Source organism: Eretmochelys imbricata, chromosome 6 (assembly GCF_965152235.1).
Source record: "Eretmochelys imbricata isolate rEreImb1 chromosome 6, rEreImb1.hap1, whole genome shotgun sequence".
Lineage (NCBI taxonomy): Eukaryota > Metazoa > Chordata > Testudines > Cheloniidae > Eretmochelys > Eretmochelys imbricata.
This window is the reverse complement of record NC_135577.1, coordinates 13,807,564-13,814,341: the sequence shown is the minus strand read 5'-3', so window position 1 is coordinate 13,814,341 and position 6,778 is coordinate 13,807,564. Positions and strand designations below refer to the sequence as shown.

The 6,778-nt window shown below is 50.2% G+C and overlaps 1 long non-coding RNA gene across 1 annotated transcript; it reads left to right on the top strand.

The window, feature by feature from the left end:
- The first annotated feature begins 1,017 nt into the window (after positions 1-1,017).
- On the top strand, positions 1,018-5,434 carry LOC144266373 (uncharacterized). The gene is made up of 2 exons (XR_013346478.1): positions 1,018-1,158; positions 4,070-5,434. It is a non-coding gene; the product is annotated as an uncharacterized LOC144266373 (long non-coding RNA).
- The last annotated feature ends 1,344 nt before the right edge of the window (positions 5,435-6,778 follow it).

Here is a 6,778-nt window from a genome sequence, read left to right as displayed (position 1 = left end):
TGACCTGCTAGATTTGACATCCCTCTGCTCTCATTCATTAAGGGATGAATACAGCTCTACATTTTGGGGAGGTGTTTAAACAAATGAAAAATTCCCCGCAGTGGATCTCTTAAGGAATGAAACAGGTTTCAGTGAAGCCCCACCCTCCTGTGTGACAGTAGAGGGCAGGGGGATAATGCGCATTCTCTCTTCCCTAGCTTGACTGGGTTTCTGGGTATGGACAAGGGGTTGCTGTTAGGACAAACTCTAAAGGACCCCTTTAATGGATTTAGAGGTCTGTAGCAGTGTTGGGAACACTGGGGCATGGCCACTAGGTAACTCGAGGGGATGGAAGACCACAAGTGTCGATGAAGCCCCCTCGCGCTAGGCCCCAGTGTCCTTGGCCCCCCTCCTGCCTGGAGGCACTCGCAGCAGCTCTGCGTGCTAGGCCCAAGTGTCCTTGGCCCCCCCGCCTGGAGGCACACACAGCAGTTATGCTGAGAATCTGCAACAGTATGTTGCAGAGTCAGACTGCCTGAAACTAAGCAAGGCCAAACAGGGGAGATATGGAAGAACAATGCTGAATAAAGCAGCTTTATGTATAGTTTAACAAATGATACAGAGAATCAGGGAACTAGCTGGGAACTGGATTGGCTGGCTATATGGATACTTGGAGCAGCTTACTATTGGATAAGTATGCTGGGAAAAAGGATGTATAAAAGCCTGTGTAACTTCCTGCTTTGTTGTACAGGATTTGAGATTCAAATCTCCCTGTACCTTTTTGAAGCTTCAAATAAACTTTTCTGCTTCTCCACCCCGTTGTGATTATTGGGTGCAGCACACCGGGTAACGAACCACTCAAGCTGTTGTTCAGCCTCTCGGCACTGGGTGCCGGCAACAGCTTTTGGCGTCCCTGGGTGGGCGACGAGGCTGCAATTTAGCCTTGCCCGGACCCCTCCTGGAGGTCGAGGATTGCGGCGAGAACCGACGCCCAGCGCGCACCGGTGAGTTCATCGGGGGCCTCGGAGGAGACGCGATTTGATCGACCCCGGAGGGTACAACGGTGCAACGCACTCATATAGTGGAGAAGCTGTTGTGGACGGCGGTGAAGAACCGGTCCCTTAGACGTGGGGGAGGAGCAGCTGCAGACCACGGTGAAGAACCGGTCCCTTGGATAAGGTAGGAACCTTTTGAAATCCGGATTGTATGCTCTGTTGGAACCTGGGGACGCCCAGAGTTACCCTGTAGGTATGGGACAGGGACAGAGCTCAGAGGTTAGGGCACGGTGTACGCCCCTAGAGTGCATTCTAGCAAACTGGAAGGTATTTGGTGCGGATCCGATGACTAAGAGCCAATTAAAACGATTCTGTACAGTTGACTGGCCTCAATATCAACTAGAGGACCAGGAGTGGTGGCCACCAGGAGGGTCAATTAATTACAACACGATCCTTCAGTTACTCCTGTTCTGTCAGAGAACAAGGAAATGGAATGAACATATGTATGCGCATTTGTTTCTGACTTTATGTACTCGACCAGATATTTTACAGCGCTGTAATCTGACTCCGACTGGTTCGGTAGCAGCTAATGTTAGTCCCCAGACCCCCACCCCCACTGTAATGGCAGAGCCGGTGTCCCTTTCGGCCCCCACACTCCCACCGTATAAGGGTAGGATGCCTCGGGTTACAGAGATTGCCCCCTCGGTGGGACTCTATCCTTTGCTTACCGAGACTGTTGTGGCTTGCCCAGGGGCAGACGGACGTCAGGCTACCACTATGCAAGTTTACACCCATGTGCCATTCAATCCAATAGACTTAGCAGCTTTTAAAACACAGGCTGGGGAATTCTCAACGAACGCAAGCAGGTTTATTTCAGTCTTTGAGGGGTGCCTCAGTAGTCACAAGCCGATTGAAACGACTGTAATATCCTCCTGAGAACCCTGTTGTCTGAGGTGGAGAGGGATCAGGTTACAGCTAAGGCAAGGGGAGCGTCAGCGTTCAAGTGGGAAAAAAAAGAAAGGAATCTATCTGTCAAGTTCCTACCCCAAGTAACCGTAAGCGGCTCAGGGCATTTCTGGGTATGGCAGGCTTTTGCAGGATATGGATCCCAGAGTTTGGACTGTGGGCTAAACCCCTGTACGACTGTGTAAAAGGAGCAGATCATGACCCCTTCTATTGGACCCCAGAGGCTGACAGGGCATTTAAAATCCTGAAAAGAAAATTGATGGAAGCCCCGGCTCTGGGCCTGCCAGATCTCTCTAAGCCGTTTCAGTTGTATGTACATGAACGAAGGGGGGTGGCCCTAGGAGTGCTTACACAGCTGTTAGGAGCATGGAAGCGTCCTGTGGCTTATTTTTCTAAGCAATTGGATCAGGTTGCAAAGGGTTGGCCGGCATGTTTACGGGCGGTCGCAGCTACTGCCCTATTGCTTGAGGAAGCTGAGAAGCTAACATTGGGAGGGGTTATGCAAATCTATACTCCCCATATGGTCCGAGCCTTATTGGATGCAAAGGGAGGGCTTTGGCTCACCCAGGCTCGGATTGCTCGGTACCAGGCTAAGCTGTTAGAGAACTCTGAAGTCACCTTACAGCCTTGCCCCTCCCTTAACCCAGCCACCCTCTTGCCAGAAACAGAGGAACAGAAACATGACTGTTTAGAGATCATAGATGTCCAGTACTCCAGCCGTCCAGATTTAAAGGATGTACCCCTCGCAAATGCAGATTATGAGTGGTACACTGATGGTAGCAGTACTGTAATAGATGGGCAAAGGAGGGCGGGTTATGCTGTTGTGACCCTCCATGACACTGTGGAAGCTGAAGGTTTGCCTGCTGGGACCTCTGCCCAGCTTGCCGAACTAATAGCCCTGACCCGTGCACTTGAACTGTCAAAAGGAAAGCGGGTCAACATTTTTACTGATTCAAAGTATGCTTTTGGTGTGCTGCATGCTCATGCTGGCCTATGGAAGCAAAGGGGAATGCTGACAGCCCAAGGCTCCCCAGTCAAGTATGGGCCCCAAATCCTCCGGCTCCTAGAAGCTGTACAACTCCCCTCAGAAGTGGCGGTGGTACACTGTAAAGCCCATCAAAGGGAGAATCAAGATGTGGCCAGAGGTAACGCCCGGGCAGATAGAGAGGCTAAGCATGCTGCCACCCTGCCATCCCCTCAGACTGAGAACGCCCATATGCATGCCCTTATCCCATCAGTAGGGGAACTTCCAACTCCTCAGTACTCTGGGGAGGAAAGACAGCTAACTGACAAACTCAATCTCCGGGAAAAGGAGGGATGGCTCCATTCCTCAGAAGGGAAGGTCCTCTTACCAAAGGGCCTAATCCGGCCAGTGCTGCAGAAACTACATCAAACTACTCATGCTGGCAGGGAAGCACTTATCCAACTAATGGGAAAATACTTTATCACTTCTGGACTCCGACCCCTGGCTGCCCAGGTACAAGCGGACTGCTTAGTCTGCCAAAAGAATAACCCCCGACCGGGACATCCTGTGCCATGCCCTAGAACTCACTCCGGGCCCTGGACAAGTGTGGCAAATAGACTTTACTGAGTTTCCCCGGACCCAAGGGTTCAAATATCTCCTTGTTATAGTGGATCGGTTCAGCGGATGGCCGGAAGCCTTCCCATGCCGTAACTGCACTGCCAGGACAGTGGCCCTCAAGTTTGTTAAGGAGATCATTCCTTGCTTTGGACTCCCCCTGTGGATGGAATCTGACAACGGGACACACTTCACGTCAAAAATCATTCAAAGCATCTCACATGCCTTACAGATCCCCTGGAAACTCCATACGCCCTGGAGACCGCAAGCCAGTGGTGTCGTGGACCGTACCAATCAGACCCTTAAACGGCATCTCTCAAAAGTGTGCCAAGAAGCCTCACTGCGATGGCCTGATGCTTTGCCCCTCGTCCTACTCCGTATCCGCGTTCTCCCAAAGGGTAGATTAGGGCTCAGTCCCTTTGAAATTATGTTTGGAAGGGCATGGCCTATGAATGGCACCCCGGTTCTGTCAGGGGAATGGGAGTTGGGTAATGGTTTTTTTGTCACAGTATATGTGTTCCCTGTCTGCTGTTCTCTTGTCTTTTCACAGGTATACCAAGGATTCCCAGCCTCTCCCCTTGGACTCTCCCGTCCACTCCTTACAGCCCGGTGACTCTGTGCTTGTTCGCACCTGGAAAGACGAGCCTCTCCAGGAAAAGTGGAAAGGACCCTATACCGTCCTGCTGATCTCCCATACAGCGGCAAAGATCGAGGGACACAAGAACTGGATCCATCACTCTCGTCTGAAGGCAGTACCTGCCCCCTCGTCAGCAGGACAGTGGACCGTCCAATCTGCTGACTCCTCATCTAGTGATGATCTCGGGCTAAAGCTACTGTTTAAAAGACACAAATAGCGGGCACCTTAATGCTAAAATGGGCCCACCCAGGTACTGGAGACCCTGGGTTGGGAAGACTCTGGTGATAATTAATTGGGTAACATTGTTATTCTCTGTATTGGTATTTCCAAACTGTGCATATCGGGAGCATAACTCCTTTGTTTCGCTTGCGCACCATGTTGCTAATTTAACGAACCAGTCTGATTGCTGGGTGCAGTTATGAGATCTATGAAAAGGTGGTACAGGCTGAGGCCCATGCCCGAGCCGGATCACAGGTTGCCTATACTGCCCCAGAGAACGATTGGTTGCAAACCTTGTTTTCAGGCTGGGGTTTGTCGTCTTGGCTTGGTGGTTTATTTAGCCTGCTATTGAAAATTCTCTTTCCTGTATTGCTTGTATTACTGGTATTATGCTGTGCAGTATCATGTGTCAGGGCCCTTTTGCAAAAGTTAATAAGTCATTCTCTTCAGGGCTATCACAAAGTGCTTATGCAAAGTCATATTGTAAAGAAATAAGTAGCCCAAGTGAGAAAACTCAGAGCCAAGGCTGTTGAGTGTTCTCAAAGGGGGGAGTTGTTGGGAACACTGGGGCATGGCCACTAGGTAACTCGAGGGGATGGAAGACCACAAGTGTCGATGAAGCCCCCTCGCGCTAGGCCCCAGTGTCCTTGGCCCCCCTCCTGCCTGGAGGCACTCGCAGCAGCTCTGCGTGCTAGGCCCAAGTGTCCTTGGCCCCCCCGCCTGGAGGCACACACAGCAGTTATGCTGAGAATCTGCAACAGTATGTTGCAGAGTCAGACTGCCTGAAACTAAGCAAGGCCAAACAGGGGAGATATGGAAGAACAATGCTGAATAAAGCAGCTTTATGTATAGTTTAACAAATGATACAGAGAATCAGGGAACTAGCTGGGAACTGGATTGGCTGGCTATATGGATACTTGGAGCAGCTTACTATTGGATAAGTATGCTGGGAAAAAGGATGTATAAAAGCCTGTGTAACTTCCTGCTTTGTTGTACAGGATTTGAGATTCAAATCTCCCTGTACCTTTTTGAAGCTTCAAATAAACTTTTCTGCTTCTCCACCCCGTTGTGATTATTGGGTGCAGCACACCGGGTAACGAACCACTCAAGCTGTTGTTCAGCCTCTCGGCACTGGGTGCCGGCAACAGCAGTGTGGCACTCATCTCTGACAAGTACCCCTTCTGGTTGGGTGTGTCCATAATCTTTAAACAGACCCAGCTTTGGTATCAGTTGGGGATTGGTCCTGCTTTGACCAGGGGGTTAGACTAGATGACCTCCTGCGGTCCCTTCCAACCCTGATATTCTATGATTGTATGATCAGGCCATACCCCAGGGCTTCCTCCCTGGAGGCAATGATTTTGCCTTGTCTGGGTTCTTCTGGCCCTACCTATCCATCGGGGACATGAAGTACTTTGAATCCCTTTTACTGTTGTCCAATTGAAGGCCACTTCCTCAGTGGCGTAACCACTACTCCAGGTCCCATGGGGCCCAGAGACCTTAAGAATAGCAGCCACACATCACTGTGTCCCTTTAACTAAACTGCTTTCAGCTTCCTACTGCCCCTACTGCTACTGCCCCATAGCCCCAGCCTTTAGTAATGCTTCTCCTTTACCTCAGGGCAAATGTACATTTAGGCCAAGCAGCCAAGGCCCAGCTCTGTTGGGCTACTGCCCCAGGCCAAGCTAGAAGCGCTTTCTCATTTCCCCAGTCCCTGCCACTTCTGAGCTGTCCATGGTGCTGCAGTTTCCTTTAGCCAGCCAGGAGTTCAATAGAGCGACACTGATTTACACCAGCGAGGGATCTGGGCCATTGACTTCTATGAAGCTATGTCAATTTACAGCACCTGGGGATTGGCTCATTTACTTCATTTAAGTGACACAGATTTTCCATAGTTTCATGATTTCTAGTCTGACCTTTGGCTAACACAGGGCATGGAACCTTGCCCACTAATTAAAACTAGAACATCTCTTTTAGAGAGCTATCCAGTTTTGAATTAAAGATGTCAAGTGATTGTGTCTTGGTATGTTGTCCCATTCAGGATTCAGAACATACTCAGATTCACACCAGTTGAAGATCTGGCCTTTTGGTTTCAATGGAGCTATGCTGATTTACACTAGTTGTGAATCTGGCCCAATGACTCCCAGGGAGAGGCATCCATTTACACCAGCAGGGGATGTGGTCTAATGGGTAGTGTCCATGTTATGGTTACCTCTTTAAGCAAGTCTATCCATATCCAGCAGACCTGAGCACAGTGCAGACAAGACCTGAGCATCCTCGTTAGGCACAAGTTGAGGAATGTAGAAGGTCCAATGATGCCCCTTCTGCCTGTGTGATGTCACTATAAGGCAGGGGAGTCTTCACATTCTCTCTTCCTTAGCTTCAACAGGTTGCTGGGCAGGGACA